The following is a 20368-nucleotide window of genomic DNA, read 5'->3' as shown; positions in this document are numbered from 1 at the left end:
AGATGGATTATATGTTAACTGTCTTAGAACAGTTAATAAGAAATAAGGCATAAGGGTTGGTGAGGAAGACAGCATATTTTCACCCAAACAGCTAAGGGAGGGCAAGTCATCCTCTGTGTAAACCTCAATCTGAAAAATACTTTTCACAAAACAAACATTTCTCCAATTGTCTCACGGAGACCAAATGTAGGGGACAAGACTGAGAGTCACCCGAAGCACAGACATACAGGCAAGAATAGCACTACAGGGCCATGAATGTTGAAAATGAAGTCTTTCCTGAGTTGAAATACTGTAAAAGGCACTGGAGGAAGCCAGCGTTCTTAGAAATACTATTGCTGTAAACTCTATATACTCAAACCATGTCCTACATAAGGCAAAAGCAAAGGCTAAAAATTGCCTGGAATTAGAAATAAGGGAACTGATATAAGGAAATGACACAGGCATGACAAGGATAGTGTGGAGCACACAGAGTATGATGGACAGTGTAAGGAGAGACCTGAACTGAAATTTAGAGCAGAGACATTACCCTCAGCTTGGGGAGTCTTCCCAATTCTTCTCTCTTTTTTTGGTGGGGGCTGTTAAACACGAGTTATCTTTCTCACAGAATAAGCTGGTAAACAGGCTCCCAAGAGTAAGCAGTTCTGTAATCCCTTCCATCTCGGTTCTGGCCAGGATGCATCCCGCGGAGCTACTAAGTGGCAGGTCACACCTGGGGACCCCCACCCTCACTCCTCCAAAAGCCCCAAACTCAGGCAGGTGAGAGAGCCCCGCCTCCAAGACCCCTGCAGCTCACCCGGGCATCGCTTACAGTTTACTGGCCGGATTGGGATCAACCCTGCCGAGTGGTCAGAGGGTACTAGGGGCCCCCAGGCCTCGCCATCCAGGCCCAGGCCCACACACCGGCTCAGTAGGCCCAATAGGGTTGGGGGCCTGCAGCTTCCTCCTCGCCTCTGGCAGGATCTCCAGGCTGCCGGTCCGGTCCGTGTCCGTGGGGAGAGCCGGAGCCCGAGGGGACGCGTGGGGCAGTGGGGAGACGGGAGCAAAAGGCTGTGGGGCTCTGAGGCCAGCGCCAGACCTAGGACCTCCTGCATGTGGTGAGGCAGCTCACGGAGGGTTGAGGGGTGGGGAGGAAAAGCCAGAGGTTTGTTGGGAGCTGCGGGTCAGGAACACACCAGGCAGCTTGTGGGCACGTCCTCCACACTCAGCTTCAAAGTCAGCTCGTCCAAGTGCTTGAGGATCTCACCGGATCCACAGCCTGAAGGCACGCGGTGTCCAGCCCCACATCCGGGGTGGGGTCGGGGTGCGGGCTGTCCACATCCACAGTGCTTTCTACAGCCGAAGGCCATCGGGGAGGGGGCATATTGCCTCCAGACGCTGAAGCGGAGACAGCCGGAGTGGTGGGAGTCTGGGAAGTATCGGAGGAGCGGATTCAGCACCTTCAGGAGCAGGAGGAGTTGCCGCTTCATTGTCTTCTGAGTTCCCACTCTTTAAGCCATAAAAACAGCGGGAGGCACCAGCCTCGTAAGGAGTGACCCGGGCTGATCAGAGAGAGAGACAGTCAGTCCTGCCCTGGACGTAGCTGTGATACAGGCCGCTGGTGGGGAGGATGTTGTGCCGCAGGTCCTGCCCAAGGTTCTCAAGACTCCATAAGAATTTGCTGGTCCTTTGGGAGTGGCTCTCGCTCTTGACTCTGGCGACAAGGCTACGGTATCATGTGGGGCGATTTCCTCCACTCCTGCTCTGGTCTCATTGGATTTCCACGGTAGCTTCAGGAGGAAATCCCCGTTGGTTTTCTCGCACACGTGGCCCTTGTGCTCCTTGGCGGGGCCCTCTCACCTGAGGTACTGCTGGAGGAGCCACCAAGCTTGGCACCTCAGGCTGGGGCTCAGACCCTGGGGGTCCTCTCCCTGATCACCCAACGGTCCTGCCCAGCCCTCCCCGAGCGTGAGCTCGGCTCCTCACCCCTGAGAAGAGCCAGGCTCTCAGCTCAGGGACCTGCTGCCAGCGGCCCTCAAAGCCCATGTGGTAGGCCTCCTCTGTGAAGCCTGCAGCGGCTCCAGCGCCATACCGGAAGTGACCTCCAACCCGGGTGGGGCACGTCTTCAGATGCTGGAAGAGGGTCGCTGGAGGCCCTCCCAGGGGGCTGCCCAGATTCCAGGAAGAAGTCAGTCATGAGGGAGAAGCTGCTGAAGTAGGAATCCTGGAGGAAGCTAGACGTCATGTTGGAGGTGTCCTGGTCAAAGAGCTGGAGATGGTGGAAAGAGTTGGAGAGGATAGAGGCGTCATGAGGGGAGATGAGGTAGAGGTGGCGGCCCTGTGGGGAGCTGTAGGCCCTGTGAGGAGCTGGCCAACAGCAGGTGACGGCTGAGGACATGGAGCAAGGCGCAAGTGCCCCACAGTAGACGTGCCGGGCAGGCGGGGAGCCTCTGTCCTGTGTGACCAAGACCAGGCAAGCTCAGTTGAGGCCCGACTTTGAATGGCGGATGGATTTACCCTCGTCAGACTCACTCACCGAGAAGACCAGAGAACCCCTGCCAGAGATGGGCTCTGCACTTCTCATGACTCTGAGTGAAAGCCATGGCGTCTCCCGCGGCTGATGACTGCCTGGTGGGGCTCATAGCTGGGGTCAAAGGTCAGTTTCTCTTCAGAAGTGTAGGAGTCATCCCCACTTGGAGGAGAGGATTTGAGTGGAATCTCCAGCCTCCTCTACAGGAGCCCAGTGCAGGAGGACGTAATTTGTCCTTCTCTGTGGCGTGGATGATGCAGTTGATGAAGGAGCCCAGTAGAGCTTCTTGGTATGTAGATACATGCCTCTTCAGTTCAGTTCAGTCGCTCAGTCCTGTCCGACTTTTGCCACCCCATGAATCACAGCACGCCAGGCCTCCCTGTCCATCACCAACTCCCGGAGTTCACTCAAACTCATGTCCATCGAGTCGGTGATGCCATCCAGCCATCTCATTCTCTGTCATCCCCGTCTCCTCCCACCCCCAATCCCTCCCAACATCATAGTCTTTGCCAGTGAGTCAATTGGTCGCATGAGGTGGCCAAAGTATTGGAGTTTCAGCTTTAGCATCAGTTCTTCCAATGAACACCCAGGATTGATCTCCTTTAGAATGGACTGGTTGGATCTCCTTGCAGTCCAAGGGACTCTCAAGAGTCTTCTCCAGCACCACAGTTCAAAAGCATCCATTCTTTGGCGATCAGCTTTCTTCACAGTCCAACTGTCACATCCATACATGACCACGGGAAAAACCATAGGTTGGGGGCGGGAGGAAAAGGGGACGACTGAGAATGAGATGGCAGGATGGCATCACCGACTCTGTGGACATGAGTTTGAGTGAGCTCCGGGAGTTGGTGATGGACAGGGAGGCCTGGCGTGCTGTGATTCATGGGGTCGCAGAGAGTCGGACAGGACTGAGCGACTGAACTGAACTGAACTGAACTGACTAGGTGGACCTTTGTTGGCAAAGTAATGTCTCTGCTTTCTAATATGCTATCTAGGTTGGTCATAACTTTCCTTCCAAGGAGTAAGCATCTTTTAATTTCCTGGCTGCAATCAGCATCCACAGTGAGTTTGGAGCCTCCAGAAATAAAGTCTGACACTGTTTCCACTGTTTCCCCATCTATTTCTCATGAAGTGATGGGACCAGATGCCATGATCTTTGTTTTCTGAATGTTGAGCTTCAGGCCAACCTTTTCACTCTCCTCTTTCACTTTCATCAAGAGGTTTTTGAGTTCCTCTTCACTTTCTGACATAAGGGTGGTGTCACCTGCATATCTGACGTTATTGATTTTTCTCCCAGAAATCTTGATTCCAGCTTGTGCTTCTTCCAGCCCAGCGTTCCTCATGATATACTCTGCATATAAGTTAAATAAGCAGGGTGACAATATACAACCTTGACGTACTTCTTTTCCTACTTGGAACCAGTCGGTTGTTCCATGTCCAGTTCTATCTGTTACTTCCTGACCTGCATGCAGGTTTCTCAAGAGGCAGTTCAGGTGGTCTGGTATTCCCATCTCCTTCAGAATGTTCCACAGTTTATTGTGATCCACACAGTCAAAGGCTTTGGCATAGTCAATGAAGCAGAAATAGATGTTTTTCTGGAACTCTCTTGCTTTCTCCATGATCCTGCAGATGTTGGCAATTTGATCTCTGGTGCCTCTGCCTTTTCTAAAACCTGCTTGAACATCTGGAAGTTCACGGTTCACATACTGCTGAAGCCTGGCTTGGAGAATTTTGAGCATGACTTTACTAGCATGTGAGATGAGTGCAATTGTGCGGTAGTTTGAGCATTCTTTGGCATTCCCTTTCTTTGGGATTGGAATGAAGACTGACCTTTTCCAGTCCTGTGGCCACTGCTGAGTTTTCCAAATTTGCTGGCATATTGAGTGCAGCACTTTCACAGCATCATCTTTCAGGATTTGAAATAGCTCAATTGGAATTCCATCACCTCCACTAGCTTTGTTCGTCGTGATGCTCTCTAAGGCCCACTTGACTTCACATTCCAAGATGTCTGGCTCCAGGTGAGTGATCATGCCATCATGATTATCTTCGTCGTGAAGCTCTTTTTTGTAGTTATTCTGTGTATTCTTGCCACCTCTTCTTAATATCTTCTGCTTCTGTTAGGTCCATACCATTTCTGTCCTTTATTGAGCCCATCTTTGCATGAAATGTTCCCTTGATATCTCTAATTTTCTTGAAAAGATCTCTTGTTTTTCCTATTCTGTTGTTTTCCTCTATTTCTTTGCATTGATCACTGAGGAAGGCTTTCTTATCTCTCCTTGCTATTCTTTGGAACTCTGCATTCAGATGCTTATATCTTTCCTTTTCTCCTTTGCTTTTTGCTTCTCTTCTTTTCACAGCTATTTGTAAGGCCTCCTCAGACAGCCATTTTGCTTGTTTGCATTTCTTTTCCATGGGGATGGTGTTGGTCCCTGTCTCCTGTACAATGTCACGAACCTCCGTCCAGAGTTCATCAGGCACTCTATCTATCAGATCTAGTCCCTTAAATCTATTTCTCACTTCCACTGTATAACCATAAGGGATTTGATTTGGGTCATATCTGAATGGTCGTTTTCCCTACTTTCTTCAATTTCAGTCTGAATTTGGCAATAAGGAGTTCATGATCTGAGCCACAGTCAGCTCCTGGTCTTGTTTTTGCTAACTGTATACAGCTTCTCCATCTTTGGCTGCAAAGAATATAATCAATCTGATTTTGGTGCTGACCATCTGGTGATGTCCATGTGCAGAGTCTTCTCTTGTGTTGTTGGAAGAGGGTGTTTGCTATGACCAGTGCGTTTTCTTGACAAAACTCTATTAGCCTTTGCCTTGCTTCATTTCGTGCTCCAAGGCCAAATTAGCCTGTTACTCCAGGTGTTTCTTGACTTCCTATTTTTGCATTCCAGTCCCCTATAATGAAAAGGACATCTTTTTTGGGTGTTAGTTCTAAAAGGTCTTGTAGGTCTTCATAGAACTGTTCATCTTCGGCTTCTTCAGAATTACTGGTTGGGGCATAGACTTGAATTACTGTAATATTGAATGGTTTGCCTTGGAAATGAGCAGAAATCATTCTGTCGTTTTTAAGATTGCATCCAAGTACTGCATTTTGGACTCTTTTGTTGACCATGATGGCTACTCCATTTCTTCACCAGTTCTTTAATAGAGTAGAGTTGTTGTGAAGGAAAAATATTTATAGAGTGAGCAGGATTGGTGGAATACTATGTTAGGTTGTTCTAAGTCAGATGTACATTATATTTTCTTCTGTATGATTTTTGCTTAGGTTAAGTGTATAGAACACTGTCTATGGTCATTATTCCATAGGAAGGAATCTATTGTAGTTAATCCTTTGTCGTTCCCATGAAATCTTTAGACTGATTCCTCAGGGGTACAGATAAGATCCTGATGCTTAGAGTAGGTCGGCAAGAGAAGCTCACCCTTGGTGGGATGTGGATGGTCTTGTTGAAGTGATTTCCATGTGGTTGTGCCTCTTGAGCAATCTTCCCAAGCAGTGTATTCCAGGAGATAGTAGGCTTTGTGTTTCCAAAGCTAACACATCTAGGCATGTACAAAACCAGCTCTGTGGATGCTCTTTTAAATGGCTAAACTGATTGGTAGGAATTCAGTCCAGTTCAGTTGCTCAGTTGTGTCCGACTCTTTGTGACCCCATGGACTGCAGCATGCCTGGCCTCCCTGTCCATCACCAACTCCTGGATTTTACTCAAACTCATGTCCATTGAGTTGGTTATGCCATCCAACCATCTCATCCTCTGTTGTTCCCTTCTCCTCCCGCCTTCAATCTTTCCCAGCATCAGGGTCTTTTCCAATGAGTCAGTTCTTCACATCAGGTGGCCAAAGTATTGGAGTTTCAGCTTCAACATCAGTTCCTTGCAATGGACACTCAGGACTGATCTTCTTTAGCATGGACTGGTTGGATCTCCTTGGAGTCCAAGGGACTCTCAAGAGTCTTCTCCAACACCACAGTTCAAAAGCATCAATTCTTTGGTGCTCAGCTTTCTTTATAGTCCAACTCTCACATCTGTACATGACCACTGGAAAAACCATAGCCTTGACTATCCGGACCTTTGTTGGCAAAGTAATGTCTCTGCTTTTTAATATGCTAAGTTGGTCATAACTTTCCTTCCAAGGATTGGTAGGAGAAAGCCTCCCTAATTGTACCTGTGCATCTTCTCTATTCATATGGCTGTCTTCTTGATCCATTTCCCTCTTTTTTTTTTTAATCATGGTAAATTGCACAAAACATAAAATTTACCATGTTGACCATTTTTAAGTGTTCAGTTCATTGGTATTAAGTACATTCATAATGTTGCACAACCGTCACCACTATCCATCTCCAAGGCACTTTTCATCTTCTAAAACTGAAACTCTATACCCTTTAAATAATAATTCCCAATTCCTTTCTCCTTCTAGTCTCTGGGAACTATCATTCTAGTGATACTTCCTGTGTCTATGATTTTTTTTTTTTGTGGTGGAGGTCATCTGATTCTCTTCTTGATAACATTGTAGCTACTCAGGGAGACTAGTGGGGGGAGTCAGTCAACATATATGGAGCTGTAGGAAATGCAATAAGGAAGAATGGGACTTGTACTCTGTTAAGCATCTAGTACAGTTAGTTGAATGACCTTGCACAAGTTCTTTAAGCACTCTGGCCTTCATTTCCTCATTTATAAAGTGGGGACAGTAACATTGCCTACCACATATGATTTTTATGAATAAGAAATGGAGTAATACATGTAAAATATACAGCAGTAACTGTCACATCCTAAGCGCTAGATAAATTTTAGTAATGGTGACAAGCTCTCAGGGAATTGTCCTTGGTTAAATTAGACAGTTCAAGCAGAAAAGGAAGTGGTAGCTGACACAACCCCACTAGGCTGTGTGGGACTAGAGATCAGCTGTGAGGATAGTTTGGTTATTCAAATGGCCTATTTACTATTTCATGTTTATGTCAGCTTTTTCACTTTGTAAAGACTTGAAATATTGTTAACAGTTGAAAGCACCCATGGCAATGTGAAGGATACAAACAAATCAGCATTTCTTAAGTGAAGGGAACCCATGTGTTTATCACTGACTTTGACAATCACATTAGTGACAGTATCACTGTCTAGAAAATTTTGGTTATTACCAGAGAAAGTATCCACAGAGCATTATGAAATTACTGTTATAGAAATCAATATTTTCTTTTTATAACAACATTTCTTACTGCCTACATCTTGGGCTTTAAGTAACGTAAGAGATGATATTGTTTGAGATTAAAAGGCCAAACTGAACATGTGCTTACACATGCTCCACTAATGCTTTGCAGACAGTGACTAGAGATTTTTTTAATTCCACTTCTACCTAGATGCTGTTGTTTCCATGACACTAGTTTTGGGAATGGTGCTGAGCACATTCAGCCATCGCAAGTGATGGATTAGATAGTAATTGATGTGTGTTACAAAACTCACATCTGGGCCTTCTACCAACTGTGAGTCGGTTTGATTTGATCTGGCAAAAGGAGTTTCAAAGCATTTGGTTTTTAAATTATAGTGATTTATAGAAAAGTGCCTCTTCAGATGACTATCAGCTGGTAACAGGTTGAGTTCCCAGAAAAAAAGGGCTCTTTCATTGTCCTGATTTTTCCAAATGGCACACCTACCAGGGAACTTCTTTTCAACATAGCCTCCTGGGGCTATCTCTTCCATTTGTTGGATGTGCTGCCTACAGATTGAACCAGTGATGGTAAGATTGTAGTTCACTTTGCTATAAACTTATTTTGGGTTATGGGATAAAACTTGGGCTATCAAAACCATGGAAATAAAGTACTTTGGTATAAAGTTAGGATTTTAAAAATATTCATAAATTTATGTAATTTTTTTCATTTCAAAGTGACTAATGTTTGCTCTACAAAAATTCTCCTGCCTTAAATTCTGTTTTCTCATTCCTACATTCCCTTCCCTTGTTTCTGTCTTGTTATCTCTATAGTGAACAAGATACAAACACTAAATACCTTCCTCCTCTCTTGACTCCTTTTTTAGCAAGGCTCGCAGATACTAACGGAGAAGGCAATGGCAAGCCACTGCAGTACTCTTGCCTGGAAAATCGCATGGACAGAGGAGCCTGGTGGGCTGCAGTCCTTGGGGTCGCTACTAGTTGGACACGACTGAGCGATTTCACTTTCACTTTTCACTTTCACACATTGGAGAAGGAAATGGCAACCCACTCCAGTGTTCTTGCCTGGAGAATCCCAGGGACGGCGGAGCCTGGTCGGCTGCCGTCTATGGGGTTGCACAGAGTCGGACACGACTGAAGTGACTTAGCAGCAGCAGATACTAAAATCAGTCTTTCATTTTTGTTTTTGGATTTCATTTTAGTATGTTTAACTTTTTGTCTCTATTTTACCTTTTCTGGGCATTTGCCTTTTAGGCTTTTTATTTCTTTGGGAAATGGAAGGTTTATTTTTTTTTTAATTTGGGAAAGATTTATTTATTTATTTGGCCAATGAAAGATCCTTCTCCTCTGTTAAAGGAATTTCAAGCATCATTAAGCAGCATAGGAACCTTTTTGGAAGGGGTAAACAGTCTTCCAATTTCATACTAGACCTTGTTGTAAGACAAGTGCTAAAGGCAAACCTGATTTTATCACACTGGAGGGCTCTGAAAGGGAATCATTAGGAATCACCTTCCACTTAGCTATGGCTACTGGTATCCTATACCAGATGAAGAATGATGATGTTTTGGTGTTTTCCCTAAATATAAATTTCCTCTATAGGTCCCAAGGGTAGTACTTTGCAACCTTTAATATGCATGTGAATCACCTGGCATCTTGTTAGACTATTTTCTAAAATTAATTAATTTTTAAATTAAAGGATAATTGTTTTACAAAATTTTGTTTTCTGTCAAACCTCAACATGAATCAGCCATAGGTATACATATAATCCCCTCCCTTTTGAACCTAAGATTTTTGGGAGGGGCCTAAAATTCTACATTTCTAACACCCTCCCACATAACACTAATGTGGTTGGTCCCTAGATCACACTACTTGAATAGCATGGATCTAGAAGGGTCTGGGCTTTCAAATTTTTCTTGTCTCCTTTCGATTTTTTTCTCCTTCTCTTGAGGTAAAGTTTATATTGATGTGCATTATGGCATAGTTTTGTTTGTGCCCTCCAAGAGTCTATTTCCCCAGTCCTGTGTAAGTTCTGTAATCAAATCTCACTGGCCTCCAAAATCAAATTCTTTGGGAGTTCTCAGTCCCTTTGCCAGATTCCCACGTTGGAAATCTCTTGTGGGTCCTAGAACTTTCTTAGCAGTGCGAGAATTTCTTTGGCTTAATTGTTCTTCAGTTTGTGGTCGTCTGGTTGGCAGCTCTGTGGTTAGGTTAATGGTGACCTCATTTAAGAGGGCTTATGCCACAGGCTGTGTGACCAGGTAGCTGCACTCAGAGCCCTTGCCCCTGCAGCAGGCCACTGCTGACCCGTCCCTCTACAGGAGACTCAAACACAGATCTGAATGTTGGTGTCTAATTTAGCAGCTTCCTGGTTGGACTATTTGATCTGTATATTCTGTATATAACTGATCTGTATATAACTCTGTATATTCATGGAGAAAAAAAGGGTCTGAATTAGCATACTTGTTTGATCTTTTCCCTGAAAGGTCTTAAGAACATTATGTTTAAAACTCTATTCAGTTTTATCTACTGAAGCACTCTCTACCATTTACTACAGTGCAGGGTGAAGAGACCAGGAAGCTGCTAAATAAAGAGATCAATGTTCAGGGTCCCACAGGTGGAGCTTTGACCGTTGTTTCCACCATTTTTACCTCTATAAAATGAGGTGATTTGCCTTCTTATGAATCCTGAGAACAGTGTCAAAGCCTCTGACCATGCAGTAAAGTGAGAAAAACGAATAGTTTCTTTTAAAAAATATATATTTTTAGAGCAGTTTTAGGTTCACAGAAAAACTGAGAAGTTATGGAGATTTTCCATATACCCCTTGCCCCATACATGTATAGCTTCCCCCATTATCAACTCCCAAATAGTACAGATTCCTATCATGTCTGTATCATAGCATCTGCACTTAGTTAGTGCAGAACTCAGGAAATAACAACAACAATAAAGGGACATCTTTCAAATAAATTAATATGCTTAAAAAAAAGAATTGATGGTGATGTGGCATGGACAGTATGGTTAAAAATAAGTGTAATTTCAGAGAAAAGCAGCTTGTGCTCCATGATGCATTTTTGAAAAAGAAAAGAAGAATGAACTTCCCTGCAAGTTTTCCATTGCAAGGAGAATGCAAAATTTGTGTTGTTACTCTAAAAATAAGTAAATCAAGAATGTTTGTTTACATTTTAAAAATAGAATTATTGATACTAGCATTCCATAAGCTCTTTTGAGGGCTGATGAAGTGCTGAAACACAAGCAACCTCATTTTTTTTAAGCCCTTGAGCTGGCCACTTACACTCGAAAACAGGAGAGGTAAGCAGCAAGGGAAAACCATCTGGGCAATATGTCTTTTTAATTTAAGGTTGATTTCCATTTGTTTTGGAATTTGAATCTCTGAATTTACCTCTGTTTGATCCTTCAGCCAGAGTACTTGAATTGGTTTGTGTTTGCCCTTGTTTGAAGACTATGTACATATAACAAAGAAAATTAATGTAGCAAGAGCATTTCCTGTTGCTTAAGGTTTTTGTTAGTTTTTTTTTTTTAAGAACAGTGAATCTCTATTGTTACAGTCACTGATCATTTTGGAATCATCATGTGAATTATACCAATGGTAATTCCTTTAGAAAGATAAAATTTTGAGGGTTTTGCCAATTGAAGTATTCAGTGTAAAAACAGATTTCTCCAAATGTAGCAAATTGTTGGTTCATTTACTAACCATGTTTGTTTCATGTATTTGCATTTGCCAGACAAACACTGAGAATATATATTTTAATTTTATTGCAGAACTACCATTTCAAGGCATACCGTGAAATTATAATTTATGTTCCTGAGATTTTTTTGTAGTTTTAGAATGATCATTTCAATTTAGCCCTGGGTACCTTATACTATTATGCTAGGAACACTTCCAGTTTAAACATATATAATTTATTTTTAACAGATTTTGCTTGGAGTACACAAATGAAATGTAACAGTCATTACAGAGATTGTCTTAGTTCATTTACTAAACATGAATCCATGTCCTCTGTTTCCCTTATTTCTTGTATGACTTTCAACTGGGCTTCTGTTCTCTGCTTTGATGCAAATTGCAGGTTGAAGGAGGAGGCTCCCAACACGAGGTCCTTTTCATGGAACAGTTCTGGCAAGTGATGTGTGTCTGTGTGAGTGTTATTTAGATACTCTGTATATTTTAGATAATTCATTCTGAAAAATCAAATTTCTAAATCAAACCGTCAAGCATTCTTAACCCTTTTATGTGTGTAACTCTTTGTTTCAAAACCCCCAAACAGAAAACCTTGATCTTGAAACATTTCCTCTTTGAAAGATGATGGTTTCATCTTTTGAAGTTATTTTATCTTTATTCAAGAAAAGTTATTCTACCTTTATTCAAGAAAAGTTATTCAAAATTCAACTTCCAATTAGAGTCCTCATTCTCTCATCAAGCAGAATAGATCAAACAAACTAAGCATATACTGCTCCATGAATTTCCAGCAGAAATTACCGAGTGGTAAGCATATAAATATAAATAATGTGAAAACATTGTGTGGTGTGCTCTGTATGGGACTTATACCTAGCAAGTTTTGGCCTCTGGATATTTATATTGGGTTTGTGTTACCTTTACACATGAAATCTCCATGGTTTATTATGTATCGTCAAGCTCAGCACATGTGGTGTACAAAATAGTTCCTTTATTCTGTACTTAGGAGAGTGTTTGAGGAAGGTTTCATTGTGTAAAGCTGTTTATTGCTTGGACAGATTTTATGCCATTTGAAACTGGAATTATGTACAGCAATTATCAAGAGTGTAACAGAGATTTTGGATTCAGCAAATAGGCGGGGCTCAGAAATTAGGTTTTCATCAGAAGTGAATAAATCTCTCTAAAGGATTAAGGTAGGAGAGCAAGCTTTTGCAGATTTGTATTCACTGTGTATTGAGCTTTCATAAGATGCCATAAGGAGTTTTAGAACTTCCCTGGCAGAAGCTAAAAAATAAAGATGGGATTCTGTGAGCGTTATGGGTTGTTAGGTGAGTTTGCTTCAAGCTATCAAATAAAAATGGCACATGTCATTAGGCTTATGGAGAAAGGGTTTTAAATATCTTTCTTCAAAATTATGTCCTTCTTTGATTTATTCTATGGTCCTTTTTATTTGTCTCATATTTCTGAAAGAGGCCTGTGATGGGGGGTGCCCAAGGGATCATCCCTCTTGTAATCTGACATGTTGAATTCTGTATGATCCACACATTTTTTTCTTTGATATTGGACACTTTCCAAGCACTGAATTATTTCTGCTGTTTAAAAAAAAAGCCAAACCCAAACAAAAGTCTTCTTAAGAGAGCGAAAAAGCCTTAAATATAGCTGTGTGTCTTTACAAAGCAGAAGCCTCAAGATCACAATTGAAAAACTAAAAATATTTAGCCCTGGCCTCCTCATAGATGATGTTTTGATTGTCCTTCCAGCTTTCATTCATGCCTGTATCCTCCATTATCTCTGATATTCAGTCTTCAGAGGAGAAAGATGAATAGCATCTTCATTGGGAGGCACATGGGTAATATGAAGGTGGAAGTGATTTCCAAATACTGGCCTGCAGGCTCTCATTACACAGAGGTTGGAGGAGTGCAATAAAAAGATCAAATTCAGCAGAGAGAAACAGCACACATCATCTTAGCTGATCGATAACCAGCTTCTGAGAGTAACAACTGTCAGCTGAGCTGTATCAGTCACTCCTGGAGACTTACCAAGGAGTGAAGATCACATCCCTTTTAAACTTGGAGGCCTTTAAAGTAAGCAAACCTACAGGGATTAAGGATTGTTGCAATGATTTCTCTATAACATTTTGAAGATCTGTTTTATTGATGGAAAAATATTTTCACCAATGCAAGTGGTGTGAGTTAAAGAAAAAGCAAGATAAATTAGGCCATTATTGTCACATTTTTCACAGCCACCCTACTAAACCCTGATGTTTAAAAGGAGTTTATATAAAGGGGAACATTATTTTTGATACAATACTGAACTTGCAGGTTGCTAAAGCGAATACTTTAGAACAGTCTGAGCATGTTCTGACTAGAACAAAGTCTTAGCAATGGCTTCCAGTCAAGCACAGCTACATACTTCATTTAGACATTTCTAGAATGAAAACAAAAGAGGGAACTTTTAAGAGTCTTTAAACCCTATTTCCCCGCCCACTCCTTCAAGTATAAATTTAGATAAGTGTAATGTACAAAAAACAAGCATCCAAATAGACTCATTTGATTATATAGTTTTTCTGTCTAGGAATTATGGAAACAGGATTCTTTATTTGATCTTGGAATATAATATTACTGAAAATTTTTGCTAAGGTTAATAAAAAGGGAATTCAATAGATACATTAAAATGCCTGAAACAAGCTCATGAGTTAGAACACTGAGCTCATTGCACTTTAAGAAGAAGTCAGAATTCTGGTGCCACTCAACAGTGTCTCTGTGTGTGTGTGATTGCTCATGTTTGTGTGTGCGTGTGTGTGTGTATGTGTGTGTGAAGTGAGAGGTTGCCGTAGGAAAAGAAATTTCTTTGGCTCAATATTTTAGAGCATGTTACTTCAGAGAAACACCTTTTAATTGGCATTTAAACTCTATCGATACACATTGTGTAAGAATGACAGTTTTCTTTTCTGGAGACCATTTATTAGTGGCTCAATATTCTCATCAATATTTAACCACTGGGAAGCAAGAGAGGTCTATTAGGTTATCTCAAGAATTGTTCGAAAATCTGTAATAATTTGAATAAAAATTCAATCTGAGAAAACTTGGGAAACCTGTCTGACTAGAAAGCTTTTCTTCTTTTCTCCTCCCCTCCCCCCCACTTCTTCAAGTTCTTCTGATTTGTGAGCCCAGGGCAAGTTTAATTATAATTAGTTAATGTTAGTTAATTAGGTAATGTTCATATAGTGCTTTGAAGATGAAAAGTGTTTTAGAAATGCTAAGTGCTATCATTATTAATATCAGCAAAGGGGGAAAATTAAGCATGATGAACACTTTTAGAAACTGCAGAATCTGAAAGTGAAGTACTTGATATGGCATGTGACCCTCGGTTCTACCATCTCATGTCTTCCTGCTGAAATGTGAAGCAGCCTTTTGTCTCCATTGTTTGGGTGTCCAGAGCTCCCTTCCTCCTTCCCTATCATGTGCTGACACTGTTCAAAGAGGTAAGCAGTCAATCTTAGGCTAAACACTTCTCCAAATATATGTCTTCAAGCACATATACTCACATGTATGTATGTTCACACATACATAGTCCAGCCTTCAACGTAAGGCCATACTCATGTTTATTTCTGAGCTCAGAGATGTTCTATAGGCCTTCACTCTTTCTATTTTCTTTAATCCTTTTTGTTCTGTGTTGCCGAAGAAAACAGAAGAAAGCTAACAAGGACAAAAAGAATCACTGTTCTTTGGATTATCTGATTTATTTAAGGAAATAAACCTGCCAAGTGGAAAAGTATCTCTTTGTTGCGAACATAAGAAATTCCCTTCAGTTCAGTTCAGTTCAGTCGCTCAGTTGTCCGACTCTTTTCAACTTCATGAATCGCAGCATGCCAGGCCTCCCTGTCCATCACCAACTCCCAGAGTTCACTCAAACTCATGTCCATCGAGTTGGTAATGCCATCCAGCCATCTCCTCTGTCGTCCCCTTCTCCTCCTGCCCCCAATCCCTCCCAGCATCAGGGTGTTTTCCAATGAGTCAACTCTTTGCATGGGGTGGCCAAAGTATTGGAGTTTCAGCTTTAGCATCAGTTCTTCCAGTGAACACCCAGGACTGATCTCCTTTAGAATGGACTGGTTGGATCTCCTTGCAGTCCAAGGGATTCTCAAGAGTCTTCTCCAGCACCACAGTTCAGAAGCATCAATTCTTTGGCACTCAGCTTTCTTCACAGTCTAACTCTCCCATCCATGCATGACCACTGGCTTAGTTGTAACTAAAATGCAAACTTGAGGCACATGGCTTCTAAGCCTTAGAAAAACACACGGCTGTCCCATGCATTTTGCAGAACAGAAGGCATTCATAGACCATGCTATCTCTGGATGGAGCTTTATACAACCTTTATTAGCTATGCTGAGGAAAGTAGGTCAATATAATTTCCAAAGTACAGAGGAAAATGGGCCCTGGCCAGAGCTAAGTCCAGATGAGTTTGGAAGTTGCTCTTTGGAGAGTAGTGCTAATTGGAGGCAGTTTCTTCCTCATTGTCTTCCAAACTGAAATTACAATTGTTGTAGAATTTAATTTTGAAGAGGCTTATAATGAAGAATAGGTTAAAGTTTGGGGTCTTGGAATGAAATAAATCAATGTATGGTGGCAGAGAGACCAAGAAGCAGAAAGAGAGTTCGGGGTCTATATTGCCATCTCACACTGGACATCTCCATAGAAACTATAGATGATATTTGAGTGATCAAAAGGCATAGAAAGTCATATAGGAAACTCAGCTCGATTCCTCACTTCTTTGTTTAGCCCCTTATTCCTTGTTACCTTTCCTTTATATTAAGTGTTTAGTTGGGAGTAAATACCAGGGAAATGGTATGGAAGTGTCTTGGAATTGAGTTAAATTATTCCCAAGAATCCAAATTGGTTTCTTGCTGTTTGGTAGAGTAATTTGTGCATCTCACCAAAGGGCTAATGAACACTTCACTTTGGCACTTGGAAACAGACACATTCAGATCATGTTAATCAAACATAATTAACTTTCAAGGAAGGAGGCTGGAAGAGTGGGCCAAAACAAATATGCTGAAACAGAACAGAGATGAATGCAAAATCTTGCAGTTAAAAAAATAAAATCAACTGCACGTACATAGAATAGCTATGTGGTTTATTAAAACAAAGCAAGACAGCATCCACCCAACTGTAAAGGCTTGAGTTGACTAAAAGCTCTGTATGTATGCAGTGATGTGGCCCAAATGCTAAAGACTAAGGCCTCAGTTTCAGTGGCAAGTTTCTAGCACCAAGGTTGAAGGAGGGCTGCTCTGGCCTGTTAAGGCCACATCCTGGGCTTTGAATTTGAGAATTCTTGAGTATCTTATGAGGAATGATTTAACTTGGAGGGATTTAGTCTATAAAAGTGAAGATTCTGGAAATAGGATGATCATTTCAAATGAAAAAGAAAAAAAAATTTTTTTTTCGATGTGAAAAATCCTAACATCTGGAGGAGAGATTAGGTGTAAATGGCTGTGGCTAAAGAAGAAATAACCAGTCAGACAATGGTTCTAGACTTTAAAGTTCTCTGTGTATTGATCCAGACTTCCTCCCTCATGCTGTTCTCACCTGCTCTCTTACTAAAATCCTTTACCCATCCACTCTGGGCTGCCTCACTTTTTTCTAAACACACCTTTCTAGTTACCTGGAGGGCCTCCCCTCACCTTTATATTATCCCTACTACTTTCTGTCCAGTTGAATTCTTCAAAATCTTGCCTAGTGGTTTTCAACCTTGACTGCATATTAGAATTACCTAGAGAGCCTTTAAAAAGTCTATGCCTGGGCTCCTTTCAGAGCTTCTAATTTAATTGGTCTGGGGTGGGGCACAGGCATCAGTATTATTTTAAACTCACCAGGTGATTTTAATGGAAACCTGGTGTCAAGGACCAACAGTTTAGTCTGATGATGCATTACTCCATTTGACTTGTTCCTTTGACTGCCTACTAGAACACTCACTTGTAATTAATGTAATGTCTGACTTAATTCATTTAAAAAGAAAGAACTACCTGTTTTTGTATTGTTAAGCATCTTTCAGGATCCACACATCTCATTTCTCCTAAATCCCTTGGATGTGTTTTATATTCCATATTCCATCCTCTCCAGTACAGTGCCTTACACATAGGACTGTGCATGTGTGAATTTTAAATTATTATAGAAAATCAATAAAATATTTCTTACTTACTTGGCAAATAAAATATTAATTTTTATAGTTGATACTAAACTTATGAAAATCATTATATTTAGAAATGTATGTAAAAAAAAGGATGGGTCATGAAAATTTAGTTAAATTATTGAGTGAAAAGAGAATTTGGGGTGCATTCAGTTTTGCAGGGTATATCATGGAGAGTAATTGTGATGGTTCACCAAAGGTGACACCCAGAAAACATGGGTTTGGGTTACCTGGCTGTGGCTTAGCTTGACTTTACTCATGAGGATTTGGGACATGAGACTACAACAGCATGCAAGGTTAATTTTGTCTGGCCAGTGGGACTATCTTTGCTTTCTTTATTGCCTGAGACAGGGTGGCTTTTTGAATCACTGGACTGAATTTTGTTTTAGCCCTACAGGTGGATTTGTTCAAGCCAGAACAAAAGCTACAGGCCAAGAAACTGATGGAGTAACTAAACTGTTAATAAATTCCAGTGCCACCTAATAATAATACTTTGTATTTATATAGCCTCTTTCTTGGAGGAGCTCAAAACACTTTATAGGCACTGAAAGTTAATCAAGTTGGGAATTTTTCAATCATAGTGGGAGTGAGATCCAGGCCTACAACCCCCCAAGCAAGCTTCCCTTATTTACACATGTGGACCCTGTTAGTGTGGGGACTTCAAAAAGTCTGAAGCTCTTTGGGTTTAGAGACGTTGTAACATTAAATGAGCTGAAATTCATTTCTGGCCAGCTGGTGTAAGGATCCAAACAATGTTTAAAATATTTTAACAAATGAAAACTTTAAAAACAATAATATGCAGCTGTCTAGCATTACTTTGTAACTATGACAATTGCTGAAATATAATGATCCCTGTGTTTGTGTTTCTAGTTATTATAAGAATAATTGTGACGATGGAGAATGAATTTCACTTTTTTAGCTTATTGAAATTTCTTGTTTCTCTTTAATGTGTATAATCTCTGAGCAATAAAAGGGACTAGAGAAGTAGAGGTTTCTATAGCATAGTTAAGGGTAAGAGGTTAAAAATAAAGATTTTATGACAAAAATGTTAAGTGGTACCTTGATTATTCTCATGGCAATTAGGGTATCATTTTATGGAAGAGCCCTTTAAATAAGAGCTTTCAAACATGAACAAGAAATGCACTCTGTGATGGAATTTTATACTTTTTGTTAATAATGAGAATCATGCAAATGATCCATGTCATCAAAGACTGATGTATGAGCTTAATCTTGAAATCTGTGCCCTGTGGTCTCTTGCATTCCTTCCTTCAGAACTCCTTTCCTAGCACTTGGACTTAACATGATTTGCTTGCTTATTGTGGAGTTGGATTTTGTCTAGGCAACCACTTTCTTTTTCTGGGGTCCTGGGGACTCAAAATGTGTGACATGTAGCAAGGTTTTATGTATCTTCTAAAGAGGCAGATGGAGTTGATTTTAGCATCTGCCATATTGTAGTGGAACGGGTCTTCCAAAATTAGAATATCACCTCTTCGTTCAAAGAGACTTTGTAATTCCAAATAAAAATTATGGGTTCATTAAGCATCTGTTGATTGATTTTTCTTAATATGGTTTTCCTCAGGGTGAGATGAATAGCATTGTGAGGGTCAGGATGACTTTATGTGGACCTAGGGCCCTACCTGGAGTAACAGGCAAGCTTGGCCTTGGATAACAAAATGAAGCAGGGCAAAGGTTAACTGAATTCTGCCAAGAGAATGCATTGGTCATAGTAAATACCGTTTTTCAACAACACAAGAAATGACTTTACACATGAACATCACCAAATGGCCAATACTGAAATCAAATTGATTACATTATTTGTAGCTGAAGATACAGAAGCTGTATACAGTCAGCAGAAACAAGACCTGGAGCTGACTGTGGTTCAGATCATCAGCTTCTCATAGCAAAATTTAAGTTTAAAGAAAGCAGGGAAAACTACTAGGTCACCCAGATACGACTTAGTCAAATCCCCTATGAATATGCAGTGGAGGTAACAAATAGATTCAAGGGATTAGAACTTGTAAACAGTGTGCCTGAAGAACTATGGACAGAGGTCCATAAATTGTACAGGAAGCAGCTAACAAAACCCTCCCAAAGAAAAAGAAAAGCAAGAAGGCAAAGTAACCGGTTATTTGAGGAGGACTTCAGTTCAGTTCAGTTCAGTTCAGTCGCTCAGTCATGTCTGACTCTTTGTGACCCCATGAATCACAGCACGCCAGGCCTCCCTGTCCATCACCAACTCCCGGAGTTCACTCAGACTCATGTCCATCGAGTCAGTGATGCCATCCAGCCATCTCATTCTCTGTCGTCCCCTTCTCCCCCCGCCCCCAATCCTTCCCAGCATCAGAGTCTTTTCCAGTGAGTCAACTCGTCGCATGAGGTGGCCAAAGTATTGGAGTTTCAGCTTTAGCATCAGTCCTTCCAGTGAACACCCAGGATTGATCTCCTTTAGAATGGACTGGTTGGATCTCCTTGGCATCTGGTCCCATCACTTCATGGGAAATAGATGGGAAAACAGTGGAAACAGTGTCAGACTTTATTTTTTTGGGCTCCAAAATCCTGCGGATTCTGATTGCAGCCATGAAATTAAAAGACGCTTACTCCTTGGAAGGAAAGTTATGACCAACCTAGATAGTATATTAAAAAGCAGAGACATTACTTTGCCAACAAAGGTCCGTCTAGTCAAGGCTATGGTTTTTCCAGTGGTCATGTATGGATGTGAGAGTTGGACTGTGAAGAAAGCTGATCGCTGAAGAATTGATGCTTTTGAACTGTGGTACTGGAGAAGACTCTTGAGAGTCCCTTGGACTGTAAGGAGATCCAAA

The 20368-nt window shown here is 41.4% G+C and overlaps 1 pseudogene; it reads right to left on the bottom strand.

Moving 5' to 3' along the window:
- Window positions 1-1487: 1487 nt before the first annotated feature.
- On the bottom strand, window positions 1488-2809 carry LOC129538529 (TBC1 domain family member 17-like; annotated as a pseudogene).
- Window positions 2810-20368: the final 17559 nt, after the last annotated feature.

The sequence above is a fragment of the Moschus berezovskii genome, chromosome 2 (assembly GCF_049115385.1).
Source record: "Moschus berezovskii isolate FMDL1 chromosome 2, NW_MosBer_1.0, whole genome shotgun sequence".
Classification (NCBI taxonomy): Eukaryota; Metazoa; Chordata; class Mammalia; order Artiodactyla; family Moschidae; genus Moschus; species Moschus berezovskii.
The sequence above is the reverse complement of the archived record's forward strand: the minus strand, read 5'-3'. Positions and strand labels throughout refer to the sequence as shown.